This window comes from Agelaius tricolor, unplaced genomic scaffold (genome assembly GCF_023055355.1).
Source record: "Agelaius tricolor isolate 1412-34295 unplaced genomic scaffold, bAgeTri1.0.p SCAF_5, whole genome shotgun sequence".
Lineage (NCBI taxonomy): Eukaryota > Metazoa > Chordata > Aves > Passeriformes > Icteridae > Agelaius > Agelaius tricolor.
The window spans coordinates 37856810-37870363 of NW_027269265.1; positions in this window are offsets into that span (position 1 = coordinate 37856810).

The window sequence follows — 13554 nt, forward strand, 5'->3', positions numbered from 1 at the left end:
TGAGACTGCTAATGAAAGTAACTCCTCCAAAGTATTCAGTTGAGATAAGAGTGCCCCCTGTTTACATCCTGAAGGCAAGTTCATTTGATATGTTGCTGTACATGTGCAAGACTTTCCCTTATGGACTGTGCTGAGAGGTTAAAATGTTTAAAGGTCATGTTAAGTTGGTCTTACTTTTATTCACACAGGCAAAAACATCTCTATTGAATGATCTGTTTATCTGAGCCTCCTTCACTAATGGCATAAATATGGGAATATTTAAGAAAAACATTTCTAATGTATAAAGGTCCTGTGCATTTCTATTGCCATCTGCTTTGCCTCAGGGATAGGAGCAAAGTGCTGAGGGGCAACTAGCTAGAAGGCATCTACTGGACTTACCAAGTGATTAACTTACTTCATTCTGCCTCTTTTTATGTACTTGCTTTATTCTATATGTAATAGTCTGTAAATTAATTAGTTATAGTTCAATGCTGGCTTTGTTTCTGATGGGATGCTTAAGTCATTAGATTTGACTAGTCTTTAACAAGTGTGCAAAAGTTGCTTTTCAGCACTAGAATATAAATTGCTTCTGTCATTAAATTAAACAGATTCAGGGAAGGGAACAGCAATGCTTTTTGAGTATAGTGAAATGCTTCCTTCCTTTCACAGGAGGAGAAGGGATGCACAGTGCTTGCTGGGGGAACCACAACTCACATTGACTATAATTCCAATTTTCAAACTCAGTTGTTCCAAGTTTGTTTTCCTCAGCTCTGAAAAGGTGAACAAGGTGGTGGGTATAAGGCTTCTTCCAAGGTAAAAGGTTCCTCCAAGGTATTGTTTACAATTCTTCTCTCTCACATTTTTCTCTCTCTTTTTTATTTTTGTTTGTTTGGTTTGGTTTTGGTTGGTTGGTTTTGATTTTGTTTTTTGTGTCTTGTTTCCCAGTAATGTTCCTAGATAGAAGAATTTCCTTGGTTTGTTTCCTTGTCAGCTTGTGGTTTCAGGGAGAATTTCCTATGAGCATTTCACCTATGGTGGAATGGTTCCAGAACAATTTTACAGGAAAGTTAGAGTTATATAGATGCTCTCAAAACATTTATAAGTGTGCCTTCAGAAAGCTAGTAAAATATATATTTCAAACTCCTGCAGACCCATGCTCCAAGATGGTTTTACTTTAAGTCTTCTCACAAGACCACACTTGAATAGTTTATTCAAATATTATGTTTCTTCTTGTGGTCCAGTGATGTTACCATTTTTTTTATTATTTTAGTAACTTCTATTTGACTACAGTAAAGTTTCAGTGATGCAACTGTTTTTTTCATACTGGTGAGCTTGTATAATTGCCTTCCAATTACTACCTAACTAATGGATCAAATATTATTGATTCAGGGTAAAGACTTACAGATATTTAATTTGCATCATTCTTGGGCTCCAGTCAGGTACTTCATTCTTTGTGCCTTGAACTGCAGTTTACTTTAAGACTGTTGCTGATCTTTGCAGTGAACATCTGTTCAGGTTCTGCTTTCACCTTATATTTTCAGAATAAATGTGAAATTTTATCTGAGATAAGGGCTTTTTTATGGAAAATAAGCTTATTGTTGGCTAGCTTCAGGATCTTCTGTAAGAACCACACACACTGAATTAAGGAGTTGCTTCATATGCAGCAGTTCATTTTCTGAACAGAGGCAGAGGGTATTGCCTGAAATATTTCTCTTTCACATTGCACCAGCATGGACATTATTTTAATAATGTTTTGACTTCTGTGTTAGGTTTGTTTGTCTTGCTTGCTCAGATGCACTTTAGGCTGTTGAAGTTAACAAACAAGCAGACACAGAACCCAGCAGACTGTGGCCCATGGAGTTCTCCCTGTGTTTCCTTAGAAAGCCATCTCAGGGCTTCAGATAGCTCAAAATATTCCCTCTGAGGTAATGTGGATATTAGCCAAGCAGTGTACTTAGTCTTTGTCAGACAACGTTTTTCCCAGAGATTGTAATCTCTTGGTTTGTCTGTATCAGAACAAGATGTATTCTGAGAGAACAATGGCAACAGAAAGGTAGGTACAGAGCTTGTTATCTGCAGACATCGTAAGGAAACTGGCTTGCTTTCTAAAATGTTTATCCTGTAGCTCTTACCAACTGTAAAAGTGGCTGAGTAGCACCACTGATCTTTTGGAGGAATCAAAGTGCTTCAGCCAGTGAGCATTCCTCTTGGTGACTATTTTTATCTTATACTTGTTCCTGAAATGTACATGGTGTGATATATAACTCAAAGCTCAGTAAGTCTATTTCTAGGGACACAGTTTGTGGTAATTGGGAGTGGGGCTGCAGCCAAGCCTCATCCCCAATGGGCTACAGCTGTGAAAAGCAGGTGAGCAGCATTTACAGCAATGAGCCATGGAGTGCCCAGGGGCACTGACCAATCACCAGAGGGAACAGAGGGCACACAGGTGCAGTGCATGGACATGAGGGGTATAAAAGGTTGGGCTAAAGACTAAGAAGGGCAGATGCTTGCAGCCTTCTGAAGTGATGTGGTGATGCTCTGTATGGGTGAATGCTTGAAGCCTTCTGAAATTGTATGGTGCTACTTTGTGTATTGTGGCTGTCTCAACTGTGCCATGTGCTGCAACAACGATTGCCCTTTGGATTTGTGGTGGCTGTCAGGTGCTGATCTGGTTGTGTGGTTCCTGCTCTGATGCATATGCAGGTGTATACTTATACAGACACAGATCCAAAATCAGCTCATTCTGTTCTCAGAGAATGTGACAAGAGTGCAAGGCCTGTATAGGCTAAAGAACAGGTACCTGCTTTTACCTGGATAGTGGGAGAGAAAATAGAGTCATAGAATGGTTTGGATTGGAAGGGACCTTAAACATCATCTAGTTCTAGAGACACTTTGTATTAGATGAGATTGCTTAGAGCTCCACCCAGCAGCTTTGGTTGCATACCCCCAACAGGGGTTGCATACCTGTTGGGCTGTAGCCTTGAACAATTCCAGGGAGAGGACATCCACATCTCCTTTCATATAAAATATATACTTTGATCATTTTACAATAGTCTGCTGTTTGTATATACTCCACAGCTGAGCTGTTAAGTGTTTCAGCTATTTCACTGTCTATTCACTTTTATATTTAACAATTCAAATACCAAAGTATGAGAGGAAAAAAAAATTGCAAGGGTTGATGTGATTGGTCTGTTAGTTTTGTCTTTGCAGAAATCTTTTCCCTTCCCTCGCTAAGCCTGGAAATTAGGGTGCATTCTGGTTTTAGTGCACATAATATTTAAATCTGAAACCTTTTTGTTTCATTGTGCATCATAATGAAAAAGAGTAGTGCTGCAGTTCACTCTTAAACAGACAGGGTTTTTGTTGTTTTTTTTTTTTTTGTCAAATAACAGAGTTGGGGTCATGCTCTAGACTGTAGGCATTTAAATCAGACTGTTCATGCTTGAAGTCATGCATGGCTGCTGCTGTGTCTCAGACTGTCTCTTTCACCAGTACAGTGTCCTTCAGTGTCTTGGATACACAGGTGCCCTTTGAAAGTATTCTGTTTGGGAACAAAAATTTAACCAAGAGAAACTTTAGGGCATTCTCTCAGAGAAGGTCAGCATTACTAGGATGTGACAGTTGTTGAACCATGTGAATGTTCTGGCTAGAAAGAATGTTGTTCTAGCTAGAAAGAAACTGCGGGCAAGGCTGATAGAATCTTGTGTAGACCCATTTTAAAAGGTAGTTACTACCCAAAAATAGCAGCAGGTTTAATGTGCTTTTTTTTTTTTTTTTTAAGATGTGTTTGCTGTTCTTGATCAAACTTGGAACAACCTGAGGCTACTGTGACTTAAGCAGGAGCCAGGTCAGCTTGTCCATTATGTTCTTTGTTCTTTCTGCCCCTTGCACAAGTGCAGAAACAAATTCAAATACAGGCATCCAGCAGTAGGAAGCATCTGCTGGTAAAAACAGAGGTGAAAATGAGGGAACAGGCCAAATTATCACAAAAATCTGATTTTGCTGGTGCTAGCCCTGGTGGTGTGGTGGTTAGTACGTGACTAACAGGAGAATTAAGAGCCTTTTGAAGAGAAGAAAGTAACACAATGGCTATGATCCTTCATAATGGGCATGGTATGTTATACATAGTTGACTTGTGCTTGCATATAGACTAACTTTTCATGTCATAGGTATGACTGCCTGTAGGAACTCCTCAAATCCCAAACATGGGCTATATAGCAAGCTTTCTATGGCACAGGATTCTCTCAGTTACATTCTAATCTTAGAATTTTTAGGGGCCTCTTGCCCCTAAAAATTATGTTATTTCTTTACAGATCACATATCAGTCATTGTTAAGTCTTGACTGTATGAAAAAGGTAGAGCTGAAAATTCCCACCCAAAGCACTCCCAAAGGTACTGGCTAGAATATGTAACAGAAACAGTGGCAATAATTAACCAGAGCTGCCCACAGCAGGATCCAAGGTACACAGAATTGCACTCATTGTTCTGTTGTCTCGGTATGAGCTGCTGTGCCTGCTTTCCTTGCACTGATAGCTCTCTGTGCTCGGAGAGTCAATTACTCTGATTCCTTGGCCTCAATCCTACTTCTAATGGAAGTAAGCGACTGATAGAGTCTGGTTTTGGGTACCCTGTAGTGTACCCGATACTCTGAAATTGTCTTGTCTTCTACTCTGTACTGCTGGAAGAATAACTGGGAGGTACTTCTGAGCAAATTCTCACAGATGCTTTTTGTGAAGCACTTCCTCGAGACAGCTTCTCAGTGTTGTTAAAATGGGAACAGGCTGGGTGCACAAGTGAGACTCTGCATAAAAAGGCAGCAGTGGAATTAAGAACTCTGGCTTACATGGAATCCTGCCTGCATAATTTGAAAAATGTTATCCCTGGTTTTATCCAGTGGCTGCAACAGTTTATTCCTTACAATAAGTAAACTAATATAATTAATACACCATTTAGAGTGCAGCAGTGTTCTGATGTTCTTATAATACTTAAAAAATCACCAGTTGAAGTAACTTTTAATAAAGTTTGTGGAAGTGTGATACTGCTATTTTACATTTGACTTCCCTGGGGGCAGGGGTTATGTACCTCTTGGGCTCTAGCAGCCTAAAGAGCTCCATAGTGAGCAGGCAGCTAGCTGTTGTCAGTGCTTACATCCCTAACCTTGCTTTCTGGGCATCCTCACACTTTGAAACTCCTGCCTTTGTAAAATGTGGGTTGCATATATGTGTACTACCAAAACAAATACTGCACTTCTTAAAGGTGTGTGCTGAAAAAAATACAGAAAATTTGACAGCTTGAGAGAGACTTTCCATAAGACAGAAGTCCATGAGTCAAGGTTTAACCATAAAATGCACAAGTGAAGAACTCACTGCTGCTATCTGATTCCACAGATCATGCAAACAGGTAAAAAGGATGAAAGCAGGAATAGAAACAAGCAAACACCATGCTGTGCTGTTGCCTGCTTTCCTTCTGGCTCTGTGTTGTCAGAGATGAGTCATAATGACAAAATCAGTTTATAGACAAAAGGTTTGACAACTTAGCTATTCTTTCATCATGTTTTCCTTATCTTGAATCATTATTTTAGGTTTTGGATAAAAGGTAAAACTGTAAGTATCCTGGGAAAGTATCACTGTATGTTTACTCTCTTCTGAGTACCGGGCTAGAAGAAGACATAGACAAATACAGCATAAAACTTACATAAGTCATTCTTAAAACATAATCTACCCTTTTACATAACAGCTTTAAGGAGTCAGATTGCTAGCTCTGCACTGCATGCAGTCAGAATGGTGGTTAATTTGCTTGTAACATATTTTACTTCTTATATGCAACCCCACTGTAAAACCTCCCAATTCTTTGCCTTGGGTTAATGGACATTGGTCATGGCATATTGATCCCTTCCATCACAGGCTGCTGATGCTCTGCAACTGTTCTGCAGTTTTCAGTGACAACTTGTGGCTTCCTTCTGCACCATGTCTGCACGTTACAGGTGAGGATACCTTCCAGTGAGATGCCATCATGAAGTGCAGACAGCAGGTGACTTCACTGAGTGATTCAATGAGGCACCTTCTGAAGACTCAGTGGTGAGCTGTCCTTTGCCCATCTTGAGATGTTTCTGTGAGGTTCTTTTTTGAGGGCAAGGCAGTAAGAAGTGATTAAATTGCTGTAGTTAAGGACATTTTGTAACACTGCCTTGATAGACAGGTGCAAGCAGTAGTTGGCATCAGTGCTTATGCTGGTATTTCCTAATAGCTCATTTGAAATTCAGGTTTTGAAGAACCACAAAGGTTGTACAATACAGGCTATATATAACTTGAGTGGGAAAATGTTCTGGATATATGTTAATATTTTTGACTAATTCTGAAACCTAGTTTCAACAGAGCAAATTGCTTAAAATGAATCCTGAGTCAAATGGGGGAAAAGGGAACTTTTATTGACAGCACTATTAGAATGAAATAATTCTTGTGCAGTTCAGCAGCCAAATTATCATTCTCTATTTTCCTTGGTTTTGTTCATCTTTCAGATGGGAACAAGCAAGGGAAAACTTGATGGGTTAAGAACTTCTAAGATTTGGGGAACATAAGCTTGATAAAATAGACTGTTTCATATGGAAGGGACCTACAGTGAGCATGTAATCCAACTGCCTGACCAGTTCATGGCTGGCCAAGTCAAAGCCTGGTATTAAGGACATTGTCCAAATGCCTCTTAAATACTGTTAGGCTTGGAGCATCAACCACCTCCCTAGGAAGTTGGTTCCAGTGTTTGACCACCCTCTCAGCCAAGAAATTCTTCTTAACATCCAGACTAAACCTTCCCTGGTGCAGCTTTGAACCATTCCCACATGTCCTGTCACTGCATACCAGGGAGAAGAGCTCAGCATCTTCATCTCCACTGACCAGCTGGTGATGCTGTGTTTGATGCATCCCAAGATGCCATGCTGCTGACTCCCACTGAGCTTGCTGGCAATCAGATCCCTGTCTGCAGGGCTGTTTTCCAGCCACTCTCACAATATATACTGCTGTCCAATGTTATTCCATCCTAGATGCAGAATCTGGCATTTCAACTTGGAAAATTTCATCCCATTAATTATAGCCCAATGCTCCTAACTATGTAGATCCCTCTCCAAGGCCTCTTGTCCCTCAAGAGTCAGCAACACCTCCCAGTCTGGTACCATCAGCAAACTTCCTGATGGTGCATTCAACTCCTACATCCAGACTGTTGACAAATATACTGAACAAAACAGGCTCTGGAATTGAACCGCAAGGAATACCAATGGTATCCCTCGACTGGTGCCAGTTGCCAGCTAGATAGATGTAGCTCCATTCACTAGAACCCTTTGAGCTCTGTCCTTCAGCCAGTTTTTCACCCAGAACACCATGGACCATCCCACAGCTGGGCAACTTGCTCAGAAGGATGCTCTGAAGGGCAGTATCAAAAGCCTTACTAAAATCCAGAAAGAATGTGACCAGCAGGACCAGGGCATTGATTGTCCCCCTGTACTTAGCACTGGTGATGTCATGGCACAAACCCTGCAGTCGGTTTTGGACCCCTCACTACAAGAACAGCATTCAGGTTCTGCAGCGTGTCCAGAGAAAGGGAATGGAGCTGGTGAAGGGTCTGAAGCACAAGTCCTATGAGGAGCATGGGGACCTCGGCTTGTTTAGTGTGAAGAAAAGGAAGCTCAGAGGGCACTTTATTGCTCTCTACAAGTACCTGAAGTGAGGTTGTAGTGAGGTGGGATTGGTCTCTTTCCTCTGATAACAAGTAACAGTACAAGAGGAATGGACTCAGGTTGTGCCAGGGAAGGTTTAGATCAGATATGAAGAAAAGCTGCTTCACTGAAAGGGTTGTCAGGCATTGGAGCAGGCTGTCTGAGAAAGTGGTGTAGTCACCATCCCTAAAGATATGTGGATGTGGCATTTAGGGATGTGGTTAAGTGGTGGACTTGATGGTCTTTGAGGTTTTTTCCAAGCTAAATGATTCTATAATTTTTCTAGGATTTTAAATCACATGACCTGGCTTTTTTGTTCTGGAGAGGGGTTGAGGTGGGGTGAGAAGACTTCCAAAGGAGCTATTAAATAAGGATATCAGATACTTAATGAGACCTCACTATATAGGCAAGATTTTTTACCAAATAGGAACAATCTCTTTCCTACAAGAGCATTTTCTTATCCCTTCATTCTGGTCTTTTAACTTCCTCAGTAAATATAGGTGGGTTTGTGCTGCCTGTTCATAGACTTAAAATCTTTCTTTCTCAAAAGCCTGGATTAAATGTTATTTGATATTGCTATAAAAGCTACTCAGTGAAACCTCTAATTCAAACACAGCTTTATTTTTATCTAAGTTTTAGAATTCCAATAGTGTCTCTCAAAATTTCTGTTTTGAGAATTCTGTACAGCAAACCTAAGCCAAATGGCAACATGCCTTCCTTATTACTAGACCAAATCATCCTATTGCCCTGAAGACTAAAAGTGGAAAATGACCATGTAATGTGCATGTAATAAATATACCAGTGTAAACCACTCCATAGAGCAGTTTTGCCCAGGGTATCATGGTCGTGCTGTTTAATTGGGGCTTATTTTCATGTTCTTCTGGTTTTGACTACTGATGATGTTACTATCCCTAGCTGCTTCTCTAGCTCCCTTCATGGGAGGTGGTTTTTTTTGTCTATAGGTCTTTTATTTCAGCTCTTCGGAATCCAGTGTAGTTTCAGAGATAGATGATAGAGAATCCAGCATTAAATGCTGGAGTAGGTGTGTGTTGGTTTTTGGTTCATGTTTTTGTTGGTTGGGTTTTTTGCTGGTTTGTTTTGTTTTTTTTTTTGGTTTTTTTTTTTAAGGAAGCAATCCCTCCTTCCAAATTTCTGCTTCTCTAACCAACACAGACTTGTACACAGATGGCCTTAGACACTGAAAGCATTCAGTTGCACTGAAAATAAAGATCAACATGAGGAAATATGTTGTAAACTGCAGAAGTCTATGATGAAAAGCTTTCTTAAATATTTTTCAACTTAAGTAACTGTCTTGGGACAGAGTACATTTTCTTCTTAGTAACTGGTACAGCACTGTGGTTTTTGGATTCAGTATGAGAATAGTGTTGACAACACTGATTTGGTTCTTACTCAGTAGTGGTTACCCTAAGCTGAGGGCTTTTAGATTTTCCATGCTCTGCCATGAGGAGCTGCACAAAAAGGTGGGCATATGGCCAGGACAGGTGATCCAAACTGGCCAAAGGGATATTCCATACCATAGAACACCATGCCCAGTATTTAAACCAGAGGAGTTACCTGGAAGGGAGCTGATTGCTGCTCAATGATTGTGCATCACTTTTTCTCTTGGATTTTATTTTTCTTTCTTCCTCCACTTATCATTATTATATTATTAGCTTTTTTGTTTTTTGAATTATTAAACTAATTTTATCTCAACCCACAAGGTGTAACTTTTGTTTCCAGTTCTCCTCCCTACCCTGATGGGGGTTGAGGGGAGTGACCTTACAGCTGGCATGGGATTTAATTTGTGCCTGGGATTAAACCACAACAATAACTGGTTTCATCTGCACTGGGATACGCAGGAGAATCTTGATATATGGTCCTTGAGACCCTTCCTAGCTTCTCTGCCTAAAGTATTTGTTCTGAAAGCTAAGTACCTTCTGCTGCTCCACTCATCTCTAATGGATAACTTGATGTCTGACCTAACAACTTATTTAAATGCTTACTGGACTGGATCTGGAGATCACTTTGTGAGCACAAAGGTAGGTATGTCTTTGATTATTTCTCTGGCTACTGATTGGATCTAGGGCTCTTATGGATAAACTCCAGAGTACCCAGTTACCAGAAGCTTCTTTTTCTGCAGCTGCACACCCTGCTTTATGCTACCTCCCTTGTTTCAGTTTGCAGAAGTGCTGGTGTCTGTGTGTACCTATCTCCATTTCCTGTTAGTTCAGTAGCAGAAACCACCCCATGTCTGCCTAGTGGATGGTGAGTTGCAGCTCTTAAGGCATGAGCACAGTCACCTGCACCTTCTGTTCACTCTGCTCAGAGACTGAGAACCACTGGGCTCAACAGGGGCTGGTACATGTGTGAGGATATGAAGAGCAACAGGCAGGAGTAAAGTGCTGGTACCTGGAGCTGACAGAGTTGCTTTGTTTTGGTGAGAGTGTTTGGTCCCCACATCTTGTTCTGTTTTTCTCCTGATCTATCAACTGTGCTGCTGAGCTGGTTTGCATACACTGTCTGGTTTTGAGTAATATTTGTTCACCAAAGATTTTTATTTCTATAAAAGCATGACTGAGTTATCTGGTCATCCTTTTAATTCTCACAAGAGTTATCTTTAAAAAAAAAGTGAAAAATCAAATGAAGTAATGTTTTTCATCTTTGGTTACACAGAACCAGTTGTAGTGGATGCTCAGGTACCCTGGAGTGGCTGGATGGTGGAGACTTCTGTAATTGTTTGTTAATTTTTAAAGCGGAAAGTGGAGGAAATGAGATTTTTGGTGAAAGAGCTTCACTTATTGCACTGCTGGAAAGAACAGGTCCATGCAAACCAAACAAGCAGTGTATTGGTGTGGTGCTTTTCTGTCTGCTCAATGACATAATCTTGTGAGAGCTTACACTAACTGTGGAAGATATTGTTGGTATTAAATTTGGGTGAAAAGTGCATGGTCAAACATCCTCATTCATAAGAAAGAGACCAAACTAACATGATTAAATCCTTTTAGCTCCTCATTTTTGCAGTTTTAAATGTCTTGAAGTATTTATTAGGAAAAGAGAATGCAGCTCTATCTTCATGAAAAAAATTCTGTTTTTCTTTGCCCTAGTTTAACAAAGCACTGAAGCACAGACTTGAATCCTTTGGGAATTACTTAAGGGCTCAAAGCCGTAAATCCCATTATTGAGGATTTAGGAGTAGATCAGATAACCACAAGAGGTCATAGTTGCTTCACAGATAACCACAAGAGGTCATAGTTGCTTCACAGATATAAGAGAGGAGGTCATATTTGAAAATCTTTTCTGTTTAGAGGAAAGCTGCCAAAAAAATAAGGTTGTTCTTAGTTCATGGAAAAAAAAAGAGCTTGACATGTGAATTTCCATGTGAAATGCATGCGAAAGTAGGCATGACACAAGAGCAAAGAACAGTTTGTTAAAGGGAAGAGAGTACAAATTCTGCTTTGTATTGGGCTATTTGTATAATTTTTTAAATGGTGCTCAGCTTGCTGAAAACAATCCTTTTGTAAATCCATTTATTCCATAAGATTAGCCAAGGAATTAACTTGATCCTGGGTATTTCAAATGGTATTTTGAAGACTGATTTGATATCTCATCTTGTTGTCATTACTTTCTGCATTCTAAAGCAGTTGGCTTCAGAAATCTAGTACGGGTAGCAAAAGGAGCCATTTTCACTGTCATTTCACTGTTAATAATTTTCTGTTGTTTCTATATCTTGTGGGTAGATCACACAAATAAAAGTTTCTTCTACTTTATTTGAAATCTGTTTGCAATACATATTTAAACTCCAAATGTGTAGTGGCAAACTACCAGAATCACTTTCTGACTAAATGAGCTCCTGCTAGGGTCAGATCATCCGTGTGGTCTTTGACATATTCAGGAGTGCTTGATTTCAGACTTCTGCATCATTGCATGTGATAGATGTGATCAGACTGTGTCTGACTTACTAGCAACAGCAAAGTACTGCCAGTGGTTCACAGCAGCCAAAAGAGATAATGCAGCATTCTTGTTGATGAAGTACTGGCAGAAGAGGATGAAGAAGAAAATATAGAAAAAAAATAATAAAAAGGAAGGAAATAAAAAGAAAGGCATCTCATTGATCCTGATGTTTTTGGAAAGGTATGTTGACATTTCCTGTGGTTGCCTGTGTCATCATCTGCAAGTGGTAGTTGAGTCTTCTGAATGGTGGATGCTCCCTCCTAAGCAAGGGGAGGACACTCCCTGACTTTTTACCCACAAACCAGATGCAAAGCAGCAACCTCTGATCCTCAGGGCTTCATTATCGAAACCCTCAGCTTCCCTCTTCCTTGTCTTTCAGAAACTGATAATCTTCCTCCCTGCTGAGGGGGAGGAGTGAACACAAACTTCCCACCCTGAAACGCCTGGCAGTTCCTGCATTTTCAGTGTGACTGTCTGCCAGCAGTAATTGTTCTTCTTGTGGATGCAGACACCTAGGAAAAGAGCTAGTAAAGCAGCTACATCTGCTATATTTTTACCCCCTCCTTGTGGATTCATACTGATGGTTGTTAGGTACTTGGAAATCCAGACGTGTTCTCATGTTTAGGACTTAAATTCAAAGAAGCAGATGCCTGGGAACCTGGTGTACAGAAGTAAATATTTTCCTAGGAGTTCAGAGTCCTCTTGTTTAAGAGGTGCCAGTTCACATGCAGAGCTCTGGTACCACAGAGCCATTACCACACCCATGTGCAGCACAGTTGATATCCCCAGTGCACTTATGGTAGAGCTGCAGTAGATAAGGTGCTGTGCTGTATGTGATAGCAGGATTGTTGTGTTCCATTGGCTAACTACAGAGGGACCTCGTCCCTGCTTCTAACAAAACTATAGTATGCTATTTCATGTTATTGATTTGATTTCTTTTCTGTTTCTTTTTCCTTATTAGCCCATTTGCATGAAGCTGCCAGAGGAGCTGTGTCAGCTGGCAGACATACAGAAACTGAAAAGGGAGAAAGTAATAGAAGACTACAGAATGAATGAGGATGGTCTTTTGATCCAACCAGCCATGGAATTTAATAGAGGGAAACAATCCACAGAAGGATATAAACTACAGAGATAATGGCAATTGCTTTCCCACAAAAAAAAAAAAAAAAAAGGCAAAAAAGCAGGGTCTCAAAACACATCCTTCAAAAATCAAGGATGTACTTTGTTAAAGCAGAGCTTGAAAATCAAATTCATATGGTAAAATCTGTGGGAGGACCTTAAACTGACCTCAAGCAGACTGTATGAATTTAATTTCTGACACAGGTGATTTGATGAGCTTAGATTGGATGTTTGGAGACATCCAAGTGAGAAAAGAGGCTACTCCCCTTGCAAAGGTGTCCAACAAAAGCTCCTGACTTTACAATGACAGGTAATTCAACATTCCACTCTTGAATGGAAATAACGATGGTCTGTCTTTTGGAGGAAATTCCTGCTGTGTCTGACTGTTCTTCTCTAGGTCTATTTTTGAGATTCGTTTTTTCCAAGAGCTATTTTCGATTTTAGAAGAGTGACTTTTATTTTTCTTGCATTGTTAACAGACCACTTTCTTAAACTGTATTAGTTCTTTTGCTACCTGTTGCAGGTATGTAAAACTCATTAGAGCAGCTTCCTGCTGGAAGCTGCAGACCACCACCACCATTGTTCGCCATGCTGCCACATCCAGCTCTGTGGATAAGGCTGTAACACCACTGTGCTGTGTGGTGTATGTAAAAAGCACTTTAGGAGGTACAGACCAGTCCCTCCCCAGGCAAAATAAAGTATTAAGGCAAAACTACTGTTCTATCACAGGACAAAATTAATGTGGGTCGTGCCTCAGTCTCAGAACAAGTTTTCTGACATATTGGCAAATACTGAATGTA